General features: G+C 44.8%; 1 pseudogene; it reads left to right on the top strand.

Moving 5' to 3' along the window:
• The window catches only part of LOC138427937 (guanylate cyclase 2G-like), a 36,465-nt pseudogene extending 20,487 nt beyond the window's left edge, over window positions 1-15,978 (top strand).
• Window positions 15,979-16,236: the final 258 nt, after the last annotated feature.

Here is a 16,236-nt window from a genome sequence, read left to right as displayed (position 1 = left end):
CAGAAAGGAGAAAGGAAAAGAAAAGCTGCCTGTAATTGCACAGTCATGAGTTAACTGCTGTTAACTTGTTAGGGCAGGACCGTCATCATTAGTTCCTTCATATTCACACACATGGGCCCCCAAGTGTGTGAATAAGGAGATGCCTCCAACCATCAGGGCCAGCTTCTCGGGGGCTGGATACTTTCAGGGCTCCTGTGCTTCCTGGAAAGAGAAGGGGTGACTTTTCCTGTTCCACCCAGCAGCTCTGACCTTTGACAGTCTTGGCTTTGCAGAGTTCTTACTGGATAGCCCCAGAACTACTGTGGCTCCCCTGGTCTGGCACCCCGAAGGGAGATGTTTACAGCTTTGCCATCCTAATGAGAAAGCTGATCCACCACCAGGACCCTGGACCTTTTGATGATCAAAACCTGACAACAGCAGGTAATGCTGGGAGAGACTCCTTGGCCGGCTTGGTCATTCAGCCTAGCCTTTTTTCTTTCCTGTCAGTTTCCATTCAGCCTAGCCTTTTTTCTTTCCTGTATAGTCAGTTTTTTATTTTAAAAATCTTATATCTTTAGACCCTTTTTGAACAGTTCCATCCTTTCACCCTTTTTTGGTCTTTTAAGATACTGACATTTTCAGGGTCCAGATCTCTTGTCTTGTAGAATGCACTACTACCTGAATTTGTCAGTTTCCCAATGGCTGGATGTAGGTTATTTTTAGTAAGAATACTTCTTCACATCAGGAAGCGCAGGCTATCATTGATGTCAGTTACTTCCCTGGTTGCGCAGCTGGTAAAGAATCCAGCTGCAGTGCAGGAGACCCTGGTTCAATTCCTGGGTTGAGAAGATCCCCTGGAGGAGGGCATGGCAACCCACTCCAGTATTCTTGCCTGGAGAATCCCATGAACGGAGGAGCCTGGGGTCTACAGTCCATGGGGTTGCAAAGAGTCGGAATCAACTGAGAAACTAAGAACAGCAGTGAGAACTACCTTTTAAATGCTTGCTTTTATTCTTTGTTTTGTGAGATGTTTATTAATTTAGAATCTATTCCAGTCTTATTTTTTCATTTTTAAAATTCATATTCCTTCTTAAAGAATTAGAAGACAAATTACAGTTTGGTTGCAAAAAAATTAAGGAACTCAGAACTACATGCTTTATTCAATTACAGCAGGCAGAGCAGTTCTGGAAGAAAATGAGTCAGAATGTGTCTTCTCTACCCAGAATCTCCCCCTGACTTCCCATTTGGGGAGTGAAAGATAAGTCCTTACAATAAATAGCCTGCAAGATCACTGAAGGCCTCTGATGGAGCCTCTGTGACTTATATTAGTGTTTGGTGGCTCAGTGGTAAGGATTCTACCTGCCAGGCAGGAGATGCAGATTTGATCCTAGGTCTGGGAAGATCCCCTGGAGAAGGAAGTGGCAACCCACTCCAGTATTGTATTCTTGCCTGAAAAATACCATGGACAGATGAGCCTGGCGGGCTATATAGTCTATGGGGTTGCAAAGAGTCGGACATGATTTAGCAACTAAAACAAGGGCTGTGACCACAGCTGGCTAGATTGAAACAATATTCTTGCACAGTTCTAGAGACTAGAAGTCAAAAATCAAGGTTTAGCTGGGCTGAGCGCCCTCTAGAAACTCTGGGGGAGGCCCAGTCTTTGCCTGTTTCAAGGCAGCTGCCCCAGCCTTCCTGGGTTTGTGGCCACATAGGTCCAGTCTCTGCTTCCATCTTCACATTGCCACGTCTCCTGCATACATTTCTTCTGAATGTCTCTTATGAGGACACTTGTCCTTGGATCAGGGCCCACTCACATAATCCAAGATGAACACTTCAACCCCAGATAATTTTTTTGCAAAGACACTTTTTCTTCAAATAAGGTCACATTCTCAGGTCCTGTGGATCAGGACACAGGCATATCTCTCTGGGGACCAGCATTTAGCCTTCCTCTTCCTAATTCTGCCTCTCATACCTTGCTCCTTTTACTCACACTGGCCACTTTTATATGCCTCCAAAGTGACACACTTTCACTCCAGTGAAAGTGCCCTCTGTCTGGGCATCTCTTGCTCCATATTTGTAAGTACAAATTTGTTTTGTTCTTTCTTAAGGACCACAACAGTTTTCACTGTAAGGTTATGTTATATCTTGGGCTGGCCAAAAGGTTCATTTGGGTCAAGATGGTACAAACAAGCCCAAATGAACTTCTTGACTAATCCAGTATTACTGATTGGTAGACATTTTGATTGTGTCCCTTTTTTTTTTTTTTTTTCTGTTTCAAACTCCTGCAGTGAGTAGTCATGAATCTTTGTGGACATGTGTGACTATTTCTTAAGGGTCGATTTCTGTTCATGAAATTGAAAAGGTAGACCTATTTTAAACATATTTAAATTTTCTGCGAAGTGGTGTCCAATTTTCTACTTACAAAGGATATATTCAGGTTTGAGAGATTTGGGGAGCCAGATTGTCTCTGAACACATTCCATGAGGGAATTAAAGGCAAAAGTAATGGGAGGTGAAGCAAGACCTGATCAAACTTGTTTTAAAAATGCACAGTAGGCATAACCCCTAGCACTGTTATTTTCCACTTTGGCTGCACACTGGAGTTTCCTGGGGCACTTAAGAAATGTCTGAGGTTTGGATCTCAGCCTCAGAGAGCCTGATGTCACTGGTTTGGGGTATGACCTTGGCATCTGGGTCTCTAAAGTTTCCCAAGTGATTCTAACATATAGTTCAGGTTGAGATCCACTGTTGTGGAGAGAGGATGTATGTGTGTGTGTGTGTGAGAGTGTGAGTTTGCATGTAAACCAGCCCACCTTTCTCTCTTGATTTCTTTCCCCTTGCAGTGCTGTGCTCAGCCATGTCTGACTCTTTGCAACTCCATGGACTATACCCCGCCATGCTCCTCTGTCCACGAGATTCTCCAGGCAAAAATACTGGAGTGAGTAGCCATTTCCTTCTCCAGGAGATCTTCTTCCTGATCTTGGGATTGAATCTGTGTCTCTTGCATCTCCTGCATGGACAGGTGGATTCTTCACCACTAGCACCCCCTGAAGGGCCCTTATCTTTTCCCCCTTTTGTTTACTGCCTTCCCCACCATTTCTAGTCCATCCCTGATGGCCCATCCCAAACCGCTTCTTTAAATCACTGTGCATTTCCTGGAGACTTTTTCAAGTAAGGAGCCTTTCTGAGTGTACTAGTCACTTTGAAAGCAGATTCTGGTTTCTAATTTGTGGCAAAATGTAGGAGAGGTGAGACTCCTCCCTAAAGGTTGATCTCAAATCCAGGGGTATCTGAATTTGGAACCAAGCAGCTAACAGATGTTCCCTCACTGAACCCAGGTGGAAGCCCACCTACCCTTGTTAAGCTCAGCTGCCACGTGATTGTGCCAGCTGGGGGGGGGAGGGGGTGTGTGGAAAGACTATGGACAGTGGGTGCATTTCCCCCTCATTGTGGTCATCTGCTCACCAAGCTGAATGAGAGGCAGTCACAGGGGATGATGGGTACAGAGGACCACAACCAGGAAGGGTACAATAAGCGCATCGTTTATGGGCAAACACTCCCTTCCATTAACCTCTACATCCCTGCAAACAAATCCTGGTCCTGGGAACAATATCAATTCCCTGCACACATTAGAGCAATGGTTCTCAAACATTTCATTGCTTCCCAGGTGGCGCAGTGGTAAAGAATCTGCCTGCCAATGCAGGAGACACAGGAGACAGTGGTTCAATCCCTGGATTAGGAAGATCTGGAGAAGCACACAGCATGCAACCCACTCCAGTATTCTTGCCTGGAGAAACCCACGGACAGAGGAGCATGGCGGGCAACAGTCCATAGAGTCGATAAGAGTCGAAATCAACTTAGTGACTGAGCACTCATACTGTCAAACAGTTTAGCGGGCATCAGAATCACCTGGAGGGTTATTTGAATTGAAAAGTAGAGGGATGTGCCCAGGATCTGTGTTTTAATTAGCTCCCCAGTTGATTCTGAGACCCGCTAACACTAACGTTTGAGACTTGATTTCCTCTTTCCCTATACTGTCCTCTTGAGAAAGAAGTCACTATGTGAAGGTTTCTTGTAAGGACAGGGGCATGTGCTCCACCTCCTTGAATGGAGAACAATCTGCATAAATTCTTTGGAATTTATTTCTATGGGTTTGTCTATGTTCTCCCATTTATTTATTCATTCAGTTACCTATTATATTTCATTTATGATATGTATATATAATTTATTGTATGAGATAGTTATTTTATATTCTGAGTTATCTAATACTACTTTTTTGCTCAAATTGTTTCATCTTTGACCGTTTCATTTCGATTGTCTTCTGTATACCTTTGACATATACCTGTTGCAGGGTTTTATTTTGTGCTTCCTTAGTTTCTGGTGGTATAAGATGCTTTAGCCTCATCTTGGATTTTCCCTGCTTCAGTACTAGAGTCAACTGCTTTTTTTTAAGAAACTCGACTCCTTTATTGGAAAATGAACACCTGGATGCTAGATGTGCTTGTTGCTATGGGCATACTGTTGTTTCTAGCCCCTCTTAGTAGACAGAGTGAGATAGTATGTGTGTGTATACTAACTCACATGTACATACACATTCATATCATTAACTCCCCATCTGTGTCTGTGTTAAGGCAAACATGAGTTCATGTTGACATCTCCAGTGTCATTATTGCACGGTTCGTTTATTTTATTCTCTCCCCATCACTTATGCATAACCTCCTTTTCCAATAGCGAGCATCCTGGCTCCCGCCATCTGCCACCTGTTTATTTGTTCAATCCCAGTATATGTTTACAGTAGCATCAGAGTTGTTCACCTGAATCCCCAGAAGAAGCAGTTCTACCAGCTAGAGGATAGTGATTATGGACATTTCCTTTTGACTTTAGTCTTACCATCCCTACTCATTTTATTTTATTTTTAAATATTTATTTATTTAGCTGCATTAAGTCTTAGTTGTGGCGTGCAGAATCTTCATTGAGTCATGCAGGTTCTTTTGTTGCCGCCTATGTGCTCAATTGCCCTGTGGTATGTGGGATCTTACTTTTTTGACCTGGATCAAACCAACATTCCTTACATTGCAAGGCAGATTCTTAACCATTGGACCACTAAGGAAGTGAACACCAAGGACCACCTTCAGAGAACTCTTTTTTTTTTTTTTTAATGTATCTAGTGGCATGTGGAACTTCCCCAAACAGGGATTGAACCCATGTCCCCTACAGCAGAAGCTCAGAATCTTAACCACTGGACTTGCCAGGAAAGTCCCTATCTTCTCATTTTAGAAGCTGCTTCCATCAGTGCTTTACTCCCTCCCCCTTCAGTGAGGTCATGTCACACATTTGTAAACCAGATTCTTTGGTCTCTGTCTGTATTCTGTCTTGCAGTTGTCCAGTCTCCCAACTGATATATTTTTAAACTTACATTCTTTATGATTCATTCTTTGTGCTATAAAGTCCTGTGGGTTTTGGCAAATACACAGTGCCACGACCCACCAATGCAAATTTTGTGCAGAATAATTCATAACCATAAAAAAATCCCCAGTGCTTCCCCTATGTAACTTTTCTCCTTCCCCAATTCCTGGCAGCTTCTGATCTATTTTCTGTCTACAATTTTGCCTTTTCTGGGATATCATATACACAGAATCACACAGAATGTAGCCTTGTCAGACTGGCTTCTTACACTTAGTAAAAAATTTAAGATTCATTCATTTTGTCACACCCACAGGGTTTTTATAACAAAAACATGTACATCGTTATCAAATATTATTTCCTCTACAAACCAGAATGTTTAATAAAAGTCTGTAGATGCTAATGAGGAAGTGAAAGAAAGTAGGTTTACATAGTTGGACACAGAGGCAGAACATATTAGTTACAATTTATTGTTTGTTAAAATAACTTTTATGAAAAATTTTACTGGTAATGCAAATTTCATAAAGCACACTTAGAGTGTTTCTAGTACCAAACGCATATATACTCCTGAAATCACGGGGAGATATCCTTCATTTCAAGAAAAGTTTTATTAGAAAAAAAATCAGGTTAATAAGGGTATACATTAGGAGTCCTCATTTTCCAGGAGAATTCTAATATTTCCTGTAAAATATTCAGATTTCTTTGAAATTTTAACCTGTTTGATTTGCTTAAAAACTGAATTTGTAAATTTGAAAACACCTCTGTGTAAAGTGAAGTGTCCTCAATGGCCCAAAGTTCAGGCATTGAGCTACCTAAACTCCAAATGGATTTCAGAAATCATCCACCGAATCAAGGACCCTACGGCCTCCGAGCCACATCGACCTTCCCTATCGGAGGAGGAGGGAAATGAAATTACGATGGTCATGGTGAAGGCATGCTGGGATGAATCTCCAGAGAAAAGGCCCACTTTCTGTTCCATCAAGGTTTTACAGGAAGCCTGTCCGGAGGGTGAGTTAGGTGTGTAGCAGAGGTTTTCTCCTAATTATTGAACCATCAGAATTTACAGGAAGCCTGTCCGGAGGGTGAGTTAGGTGTGTGGCAGAGGTTCTCTCCTAATTATTGAACCATCAGAGTTTTAAAGCTCCGTGACTATGACTGATTCTGTGTGCCTCCCTCCCTCCCTCCCTTCCTTTTCTTCCTCCATCATGTACTCATTCAGTGCCCATCATATACAAAGCGCTGTGCCGCGTGCTGGCTGAAGTCTAGTGGCAGATCCGCCCTTTATTCCATAAACGACATAAACAAGGATCAGACTTTCATTGCCCTCCTTTGTCCACCCCAGATACTGCTTATCAATCAAGACTCTCCTTCCCAAGGAGTTCTGATATGACCTCAGAATCTTTTTCAAGCCAGCATTCCAGGGGGTTATGACTCATTCACTGGGACTAGATGGTAGGATAAAAAAAAAACTATTCACCGAACTTAGAGTAGGTTATCGACTTTAATTATTCATGCCTCTTGAATAGTTTTCTCAGTAGTGGCTTCACATGAGGGTCACTGTGTCATCTTGTGACCCGTTGAATGTCAGAAGGTACAGCCTTTGAGAAGTAGCTGGAGTTGATAGATGCCTGGGTAGGAGTCGGGCATTTACTCCTAATTTGGCCATTCCACTGTACGTTCTTAACAGAACAGCCCTGTGTTCCGCATTCTCCATATCAAAATAGTTTGAAATAGTAGGTCTCAGGTCAGTGAATACTTTTTACTTAGAAAATAGAGTCGCCAATGTTAAGGTAAGTGTATTTCCTATAAGAGCCTCAGTCTCCTCCTGTGAAAGATGAAAAATTTATTTGATTACTCTGAAGATGCCTCTAAAACAAGAGCCTAAAATAAATAAATTTATATTTTAAAAAAGTAAAATAAAAAAATAAAAAGCAAGAAAAAAAATAAAATCATTCCTACGCACCTCAATAAATAAATAAATAAATAAATAAATAAAACAAGAGCCTATGGGATCTAGAAATGCCCCCGATATCTGCCACCAGAAAATAAAACATCTGGTATTGCCATCTGAAGAGAGAAGAACAACTCATCCTGAAACCTACATTTCTGCACGCCCGTGACAATGACATGAAACATGTAGGGAAGAGTGGTGTGGGGAGGGCAGTGAAAGCTGCTGTTTGTTCAGTGCCTGCTGAGTAGCAGACACAACCCTAGTACTCACTGCCTCCCTGAATTTTCTGAAGGACCCTATGAAGTATGTATTATTATCCTCATGTCTCAGATGAAGAAACTGAGGCTGGAAAGAAGCAGGCAGTTCAAGATCACAGGGCTGGTAAAGGACAGACTGTCCTGCCACGTGCCTATGGCCACTGGCTTTTCACTGCTGTCCATTGGCAGCCCTTGAGGATGAAAGCTTAAGGGCAAGACCTGCTGTCTCGGAATGTATACTTGGATGCTGTGTTCTACTGTGGCCCTAAAGTTCTTGGACAAAGAACTCTGGGTTCTTTTAAAGCTGCGTGAGTGTACTAGAGACAGTGTGGTAAGCAAGATGGAAGTGTACGCCAATCACCTGGAGGAGGTGGTGGGAGAGAGGACTGACCAGCTGCTGGCCGAGAAGAGGAAAATGGATCAGCTTTAGTCCACAATACTGCCCAGGTATTCTAAAGTTCCGGGGGCCTTGACAAAAGAACCAGCAAGCAACACCATTGCTATTTAAGGAGGTCCCACATGGAGAGACAATTTCCTTTGTTCTTTTCTTAAGAGACTGTTAGGCTCTTCTAAAATGGGTCAAGCATTCTGTGTGTAATTTGGTACATTTTGTAAAGGGAGACAGAAGCAAATGCCCTCTAATCCACAGGAATTACAGAATATAGATCTGTAAAAGATGGAATATAGTGAGTGCAGCAATAGGAGGATACCACTAGATGGCGCTCTGGCTTCATGAGTCCGATGAGGCTGCTGCTGCTGCTAAGTCGCTTCAGTCGTGTCCGGCTCTGTGCGACCCCATAGACCGCAGCCCACCAGGCTCCCCCGTCCCTGGGATTCTCCAGGCAAGTGTGCTGGAGTGGGTTGCCATTTCCTTCTCCAATGCATGAAAGTGAAAAGTGAAAGTGAAGTCGCTCAGTCGTGTCCGACCCTTCCCGACCCCATGGACTGCAGCCCACCAGGCTCCCCCGTCCCTGGGATTCTCCAGGCAGGAGTACTGGAGTGGGTTCCATCGCCTTCTCCGCATGAGTCCGATACTCTCGGTCTATTCAGATTATTGTTCAGTCGCTGAGTCGTGTCCCACTGTTTGGGACGCCTGGGACTGCAGCACACCAGGCTTCCCTGTTCTTCACTATCAGATTATTTATATTATACGTCTGTCCAGATACTTTGCACAATACGCACTACTAACCAGATTCAAAACTTGGCTTCGCTTTTGGCTCTGTTATCACCTGGGCACTCTCTGAACACTCGACAGAGCATCTGCTGTTAAAATTCCTGTACCCTTCCCTGTGTCTTGACAAAAAAAGGGGGTTGGCGATTTGAATGTGTTGATGTGAGATTGGTTGACAGAAGCAAAAATGTTAATTAATGAATTGATGAGTGTTTACAATTGTTTCCACATCTGCAGGCTGAGTCTTTCTAATCAACTCTATAACCAGTAGGGGAAAATGCAGTTCCCTCAGGGAGAAAATCTTTTTGAAAAGGCATTTATGTGACCTGCTTCTCACCCCTCCCCGAATTTATACCTACCAATTAAAAAATCTCTTTAGAGAAAATGCAGGCTGGGAGATGGGTGTCAGAAAATTCCCTCTAGATGATGGATTCTTGTTAACCAAAAATCCAATGCACTGAAGCAAAAAAGGTCTACCAAGGGAGACTTTGTAGGGATGTGTAGGAGGCAATATAAATAAGATACTATTCGAAAACATCCTTATTCTCTGTTTTCAGCTTCACTGGAGAACAGCTTATAGCAGGAAGGTCCGTGGAACCAGAGCATTTTGAGTCCGTGACAATCTTTTTCTCTGACATTGTTGGATTCACAAAACTCTGCTCTCTCAGCTCCCCCCTGCAAGTTGTGAAGCTCCTTAACGAGCCGTACAGTTTATTTGATCACATCATTAAAACCTGTGACGTGTATAAGGTGAGACACCCGGTTTCCTGGGTCATGGGGGCACACATGACCCTTGTAGCTGTCCCCCCGGGCAAAAATGAAGATGAATTCAGACCAAGACATCAGTCAGGAAGAAGGCTCTATTTTAGGCTGGCAGTCTATCTCAATTCATGGCAGAAACTCAATATTTGATTCTTGTTTGTTTTCTTGGAAAAGGGCTTGATTCATCACAGATGTAGGTGCTTGTCAAGAATCATCAGCTGTTCCCTCTGTTTCCTTCCATTATTTTATCTCACAGTAAACACATTTCTCAAACAGGCATTGACCTTCTACTGGCTAATTCCTCCAGTTCCCTCCTGAATATTTCTTTTTCATATTCAGAGAGGCTCACATTTACTCTCCTTTAAAGACTGTCTTTGAATCCGGTGTGTCTCACTTCTATTACTGTGATCCTTAGCAATTCAAGCTTAGATTATCAGACTCATGACTAAAGGTCAGATAGCAACTACCTGACTAGTACTATTACTCTGGAGATGTATGAACAAGGTCACCTAGAATGAAAGATGAGTTTTGCAGGGGAAGAGAACAAGAGCTGGCGGTTTGACTTCATTCATTAATGACAAGGCCACTTTATATGTTTTCTGGTGGGGCCAGATGATGACTCCAGGATGCCCGTGTTCACACGCACCAGGTGGGCAGCCACAAGCTCATCAGCTCTGACCTCTTATGGCAGGGCTCTCTGCCTATGGTCCTGGATCAGGAAGGGGCAATGTAATCACGTCCTCTGGCAACACATCCTCAGTGGTATTCCCCCAAAGTTCCCCAGCGATGTAGCCCCAATTCAAGAGTGGATAGAAAGATAGTACAGACAGTCACAAAGAGCAGATCATATTCACCCAACAAAAACAGAAGCTGCTCTGCTTAGAAGATGCTCCTCTGGGATTGCCTTGTAGCGTTTTCTTCTCGGCTATGCTTTGCGTGAACTAATCAGTTTGTATTTCTAAAGGATGTGCCCAAGGTGGGGTGAGGTAGCCTAGAAGCAGTTTGACTTGTGTGCTTGTTGATTTTGGGTAATTTCAGTGTCACCAGGAGGCAGACGTGTTCTTACTGCCTGGCTAAGGCCTGAAATTTCACCTTTACCATCATCGCTGGAATCTGCTGAAATGCAGATGGATCTGAAAGGAGCTGTAACTTTATACTTATGCTTGTCATTTATTATCTCTTGTGGATGAAGGATCTGAAAGATGATTTTATTAGGAGGATTAGGGAAAAAGAAGACAGATGCCTACATTTATATATTTTGTATAGTATAAATGTATGCATAATGGTACCTAAGGGCCCTTCTGTGGAGTGAAGCTATTCCAGGTTGGATAAGATGGACTGCCCTTGATGGACCCAGGTGATCTTACAAGGTTTGCCTCATCAGTGTGTCGCTGTCTGCCTAACTAGTTTTGAACTTGGGTTGGGAGAATACGGTCACCGGCAGCCTCAGATTTCAGAAGGGAAAGCCGTGACTGGGGAAGAGGGTTGGGGAAGGAAGGGTTCGTGGAGGAAATGGGACAAGGGTGGGACCTTGAGGAAATGCTAGGACTTGGACGGGGTGGAGGTCATGGAGTGTGGCCCTTCCAAGGATGGAGCCCAAAGCAGGATCAGTAGCAAGGGGCCTTGACTTGCACTCATCCCCTCACTCCCAGCCTCCCTTGGGAAGAACACAAAGCCGTTTCTTCCTTTGTTTCCAGGTTGAAACCATTGGAGATGCATACATGGTGGCTAGCAAGCAGACTTCCCATTTGCACTGGAATCTGACACGTGGACGAGATTGCCACGATGTCCTTGCACTTCCTCGGTGCCACCATCCACTTTCAGATTGGGCACATGCCCAAGGAGAAGCTGAAGCTCCGGACTGGTCTCCACACAGGTAGACAGCACTAAGGGCAGGTGGCCTTGTGGCCCAGATACAGCAGCTGCTGCTAACTCGCTTCAGTCATGTCCGACTCTGTGCGACCCCATAGACCGCAGCCCACCGGGCTCCCCCGTCCCTGGAATTCTCCAGGCAAGAACACTGGAGTGGGTTGCCATTTCCTTCTCCAATGCATGAAAGTGAAAAGTGAAAGCAAAGTCAGCAGCAGATAGTTCTAAATCCACACCCTAGGCCTGAGGCTTTCAGAAGCCCCGAAACCAAATGGTAAAATCCTCAGGGGTGAAGAAAAGATTGAATCATCTTTGCTTGTGTGTTTCTACTTAGCCAGATTGCTTGGTAACAACAAGGACACACAAAGATTCCAAGGTGTTTAGCCCCCAAAAAGGAGGAGCCTCCAAACCAGAACTGTTATTACCAGAACTGCTTTGCATCTGTGCCTCACCATCAAATTATCAAACTCATGGGCCTGTGACTTGGGAATAGATGATCTGCACTTGATTAAATGCTATTCTGTCACTGTCTTGAAATTCTTGATAATTTTTGAATGGAAGATCCCTTATGGTCATTTGAGACTGGACCCTGCAAATTATGGTAGCCAGACCTTTTCCTCCCTCTCCTCCACAGCTTAACTAAAATAGACCCTGACTCCTAACCAGAATTAACCACCCCTATGTTTGTGCCGCTGATGCTTTGTGTACATCCCCAGTGCGTGAATAACATCATCATTGGTTTATGTCTTAGTCAGCCTGGTTGTTAGGAGAAGGCAATGGCCCCCCACTCCAGTGCACTTGCCTGGAAAATCCCATGGATGGAGGAGCCTGGTAGGCTGCAGTCCATGGGGTCGCTACAAGTCGGACATGACTGAATAACTTCACTTTGACTTTTCACTTTCATGCATTGGAGAAGGAAATGGCAACCCACTCCAGTGTTCTTGCCAGGAGAATCCCAGGGATGGGGGAGCCTGGTGGGCTGCCATCTGTGGGGTCACACAGAGTCGGACACGACTGAAGTGACTTAGCAGCAGCAGCAGCAGCCTGGTTGTTAAAATGCCATACATAGACTGGGTGACTTAAACTACACACATTTCTGACAGTTCTGGGGGCTGGAAAGTCTAAGCTCAAGGATTCTACCACGGTGGGTTCTACCTTTTCAAGCGTGTAGAGTTTCTGGCTGCGTCCTCATGTGGAAAAAGAGAGATAACTCTGGTGCCTCTTCCTGTTCATTTCAGGGCTAAGTCATTTCAGTCATGTCTGACTCTTTGCGACCCCATGGACTATAGCCCACCAGGCTCCTCTGTCCCTGGGATTCTGCAGGCAAAAATACTGGAGTGGGTTGCCATGCCTTCCTCCAAGGGGTCTTTTAGACCTAGGGATCGAACCTACGTCTCATGTCTCCTCCATTGGCAGGCGGGTTCTTCACTACTAGTGCCACCTGGGAAGCCCAATTCCTCTTCTTACAAGGGCACTAATCCCATCAAAAGAGGCCTACACTCATGACCTCCGCTAATTACCACCTAAAGGCCCCACTTCCTAATACCACTGTATTGAGTTTAGAGATTCAACATGTGAATGTGAGGTGGGGCACACAGACATTCAACCCATAACAACTGATTATGTTGCTTTCTGCTCAGAGTCTGTGAATTCCGTAGTTTGCCTCATTGTAAACCTTGAAATCTGTTGCCAAACTTTGCCCCAGGAGAGTAGTTGACAAACATTTGCTGACTGGGTGTGCATTGTGGAGTTGACACTGGGGAAATTGCGGACTGGCCGTGCCCCTCTGTCCTTGGCTTTGCAGGTCCCGTGGTGGCTGGCGTGGTGGGAGTCACCATGCCCAGATGCTGCCCGTTTGGAGACACCATGAACGTGGCGTCCAGAATGGAAAGCAGCAGTTTGCGTGGGTATTGTTTACAGCACTTTGCAAACACAAGCTCGCTGTCCCTCTGGTCCCCTATCTTTAACCAGAGAGTATTTTTAGAAGACCATTTGCATTGTCTACTCTTTTCCATCTGAAGGATAAGATCATTATCCATTTTAGACAACACTGGTTGCAAGCTTTGTAGATAAGCCTTTGCACTGAGCTCTTGATGGAGCCCTGTAAACACACATGACAGCTCCTTCTAAGACTTTCCATCCTAAACAGTCATGTACACATAGGGTAAGATCATTTAAATATGGAGTAGGAGTTGGCCAACTTTCGGAGCAGGACCAGAGAGTAAGTATTTTAGGCTTTGCAGGCTATAATCTCTGTTGCAACTATGTAACTGTTGTCATGCAGAAGCAGCAGTTTGCAACCTGTAAATATTGGGTGTGTTTATGTTCCAATAAAACTATTTGCAAACACAGCTGGTAGGCAGAATTTGGCCTGTCAGTAGCAATGCGCCAAACTTGGTGTATAGTTTTGGTGATACCAAAGAAATCTATGGCCAGGAACTCTGGGGAACATCAAATTCTTTTGCTTCAGAGAAGTTTTATTGCACTGATTATTGCTAGACATATATATGCCATTTATTGACTGAGACATCTATCAACTGGAAAACTAATTATTTAGTGATTTAAATATTAAAAAATTTAGATGAACATTCTTTTGAATTTGTAAATCTTTCATAGCACATAAGACACACACAAAATCTTCTCCCCTCTGATTACTTTTTTGTCTAAGTTAATCAACTGAGTTCCCAAATCCAGATTTAAACCACTGTCTTCACTTATAAGAGTTCAAGGATAAAATATGAAATTGGAAGTGCTGAGGTAGGCTCCAAGCCTCACTTTGGTTGCAGTTCAAGTTACAAAGGACCTTTTCAGTGGTATATCTCAGTTCTGGTACCATCCCAGGGAACCCGAGGGGCCCTGCTGACCTCCATCCATCAGGAACACCAACTTGCATATGGAGTCAGTTCTTATTTTTAAACTGAACCTATTAAAGCTTGAGCAACACCCAGCAGTGTGTGAAAACTGCCTGTATGATTTGGGGTCCCAGCCCATGTGTCCCAGATGTGGGAGATGTTGTCTGTGATTCGCTTAATGAGACGTGCTGGCAGTGCCAGAATTTGAGCCAAGTGTGAGGTGTTCCCTCAGCCTTTGCTCTACTTTTAACATCCATAGGAACTTCACAACCATGGTGATGACTAGACTGTAACTGGTTTCTGGCAGCTGTCCGGATCCAGGTCTCTCAGAGTACTGCAGGCATCCTGCTGGCATTTGGAGTGGGGGGGGGGGTACAATTTGCAAAAGAGAGGCACCATTCCAGTCAAGGTAAGACCAGGGCCACTTGGGTCCTGGAAGGAGATGTCAAGGAACTTGATGGAATGAGTGAGTCTCCATGCCCTGGTTCGTGGAGATCACTGAGGTCCACATAGAGCACTCTTGATTGCCAGTTGTCTTCCTCCAGAGAGGGCTGTACGGCTGCCTTGATGGTCAAGCATGGAATCTGTGACCTTGGCTCCCACCTAGACTAACCTCTTGTGCGACGCCTCCTTCCTCTTTGCTGCGCTGGTCTCCTGGCTTCTGCCTGAACACCCCAGAATGAAATAGTCTCCCACACAAAGCAACAGCAAATACAACCCGGGAATAATCGTGCCCACATTCTTCTGTTTCCCTTCTCCTGAGTCTAAAGTGCCCAGGTGGAGGTGATGGAAGCCCATCGGTCTGGGAGCACTTAGGCCTCATCTCATCTCTACACATCTCAGTATCTCTTCCCTTTCCCTCTGCCTTCTTTCCATGCTGGCTCCCAGTCCATCACTGAAATGTACCATGAAACAGCCTCATCTTTTTGATAAACCTTGCCTTTCTGGGGGTGGTGGTGCTTCTCACAGCTTGGAGATGTTCACAGTGCGGGTGGTGAGTGGTTACTAGGACTCTGGGAGCTTGAGTGAGTGTCAGGGTCCAGGGAAAGAAGTGAAGTGGAGGGAGGGGGGTTACCTTCAACTCCTCAGTTTACTAAGCCTGGCTCTGGCATCATCTAATGTCAGGTAAGAGGAAGCTTTTTTTAGATGGCGGAAGTGTAGACCTAGCTATGAATCCTGTTCCTAGCTGTCTGATCTGGGGGCTTGGTTTTATCATCTGTAAAATGGGAACAGTGATAAGACTGCCCTCACAGGGTGGCTGTGAGTGTTGTGAACCTGGATGTGAGGTGTTTCCCCTGGTGGCCTGCTCACGGTAAGAGCTCAACAGATTTTATTATTATTTTAAAAGCTTTTCTTTGCAGTAGATTGAGACTCCACTGGCCCTCACCCCCTAGGCCACTTGCTGAGTGTCCATTTGGGCTTATCAGCCTAGTCCAAGGACATGATCACGCTTTCATCGGTGATGAAGCTTGTCCCTTATGGAGGCAGCTCCTGCCTGGTTGCAGTTTGGGCTACAGACATGATTCTCAGGAAGCCAGCAAGGATGACCTGAGTTGTCTGCAGAGAGACCACACTTGACAGACAGCCCCTCCTGCTCTGAGATTCACCAGCTCTCCTTGACTTCCCACAGGGCAAAGGAGAACAAATCACGTTCTGGTTGAAGGGCAGAGAAGACTTCAATATTCCACTCCCCGAATTTGCTGAGAAAGAAGCTGAAGTCCCAGGGATCTTCTGAGGTGAGTATTTTCTTCAGAGGTGTTTGTGGGGTCCCAGGAAAGTCTGTGGGGGTGCCTTAAATATCCCATTTAGGGGTTGTGGTTCAGATGTCCCGGTAGTTAAGAACCTACCTACCAACGCAGAAGATGCGGGTTCGATCCCTGGGTAGGGAAGATCTCCTGGAGAAGGATATGGCAACCCACTCCAGTATTCGTGCCTGGAGAATCTCATGAACAGAGGAGCCTGGTGGGCTACAGTCCATCGGGTCGCAGAGTCA

Source organism: Ovis canadensis, chromosome 22 (genome assembly GCF_042477335.2).
Source record: "Ovis canadensis isolate MfBH-ARS-UI-01 breed Bighorn chromosome 22, ARS-UI_OviCan_v2, whole genome shotgun sequence".
NCBI classification, from domain to species: Eukaryota; Metazoa; Chordata; class Mammalia; order Artiodactyla; family Bovidae; genus Ovis; species Ovis canadensis.
Note: the sequence above shows the minus strand (reverse complement) of the source record. Positions and strands in the feature narration are given on the sequence as shown.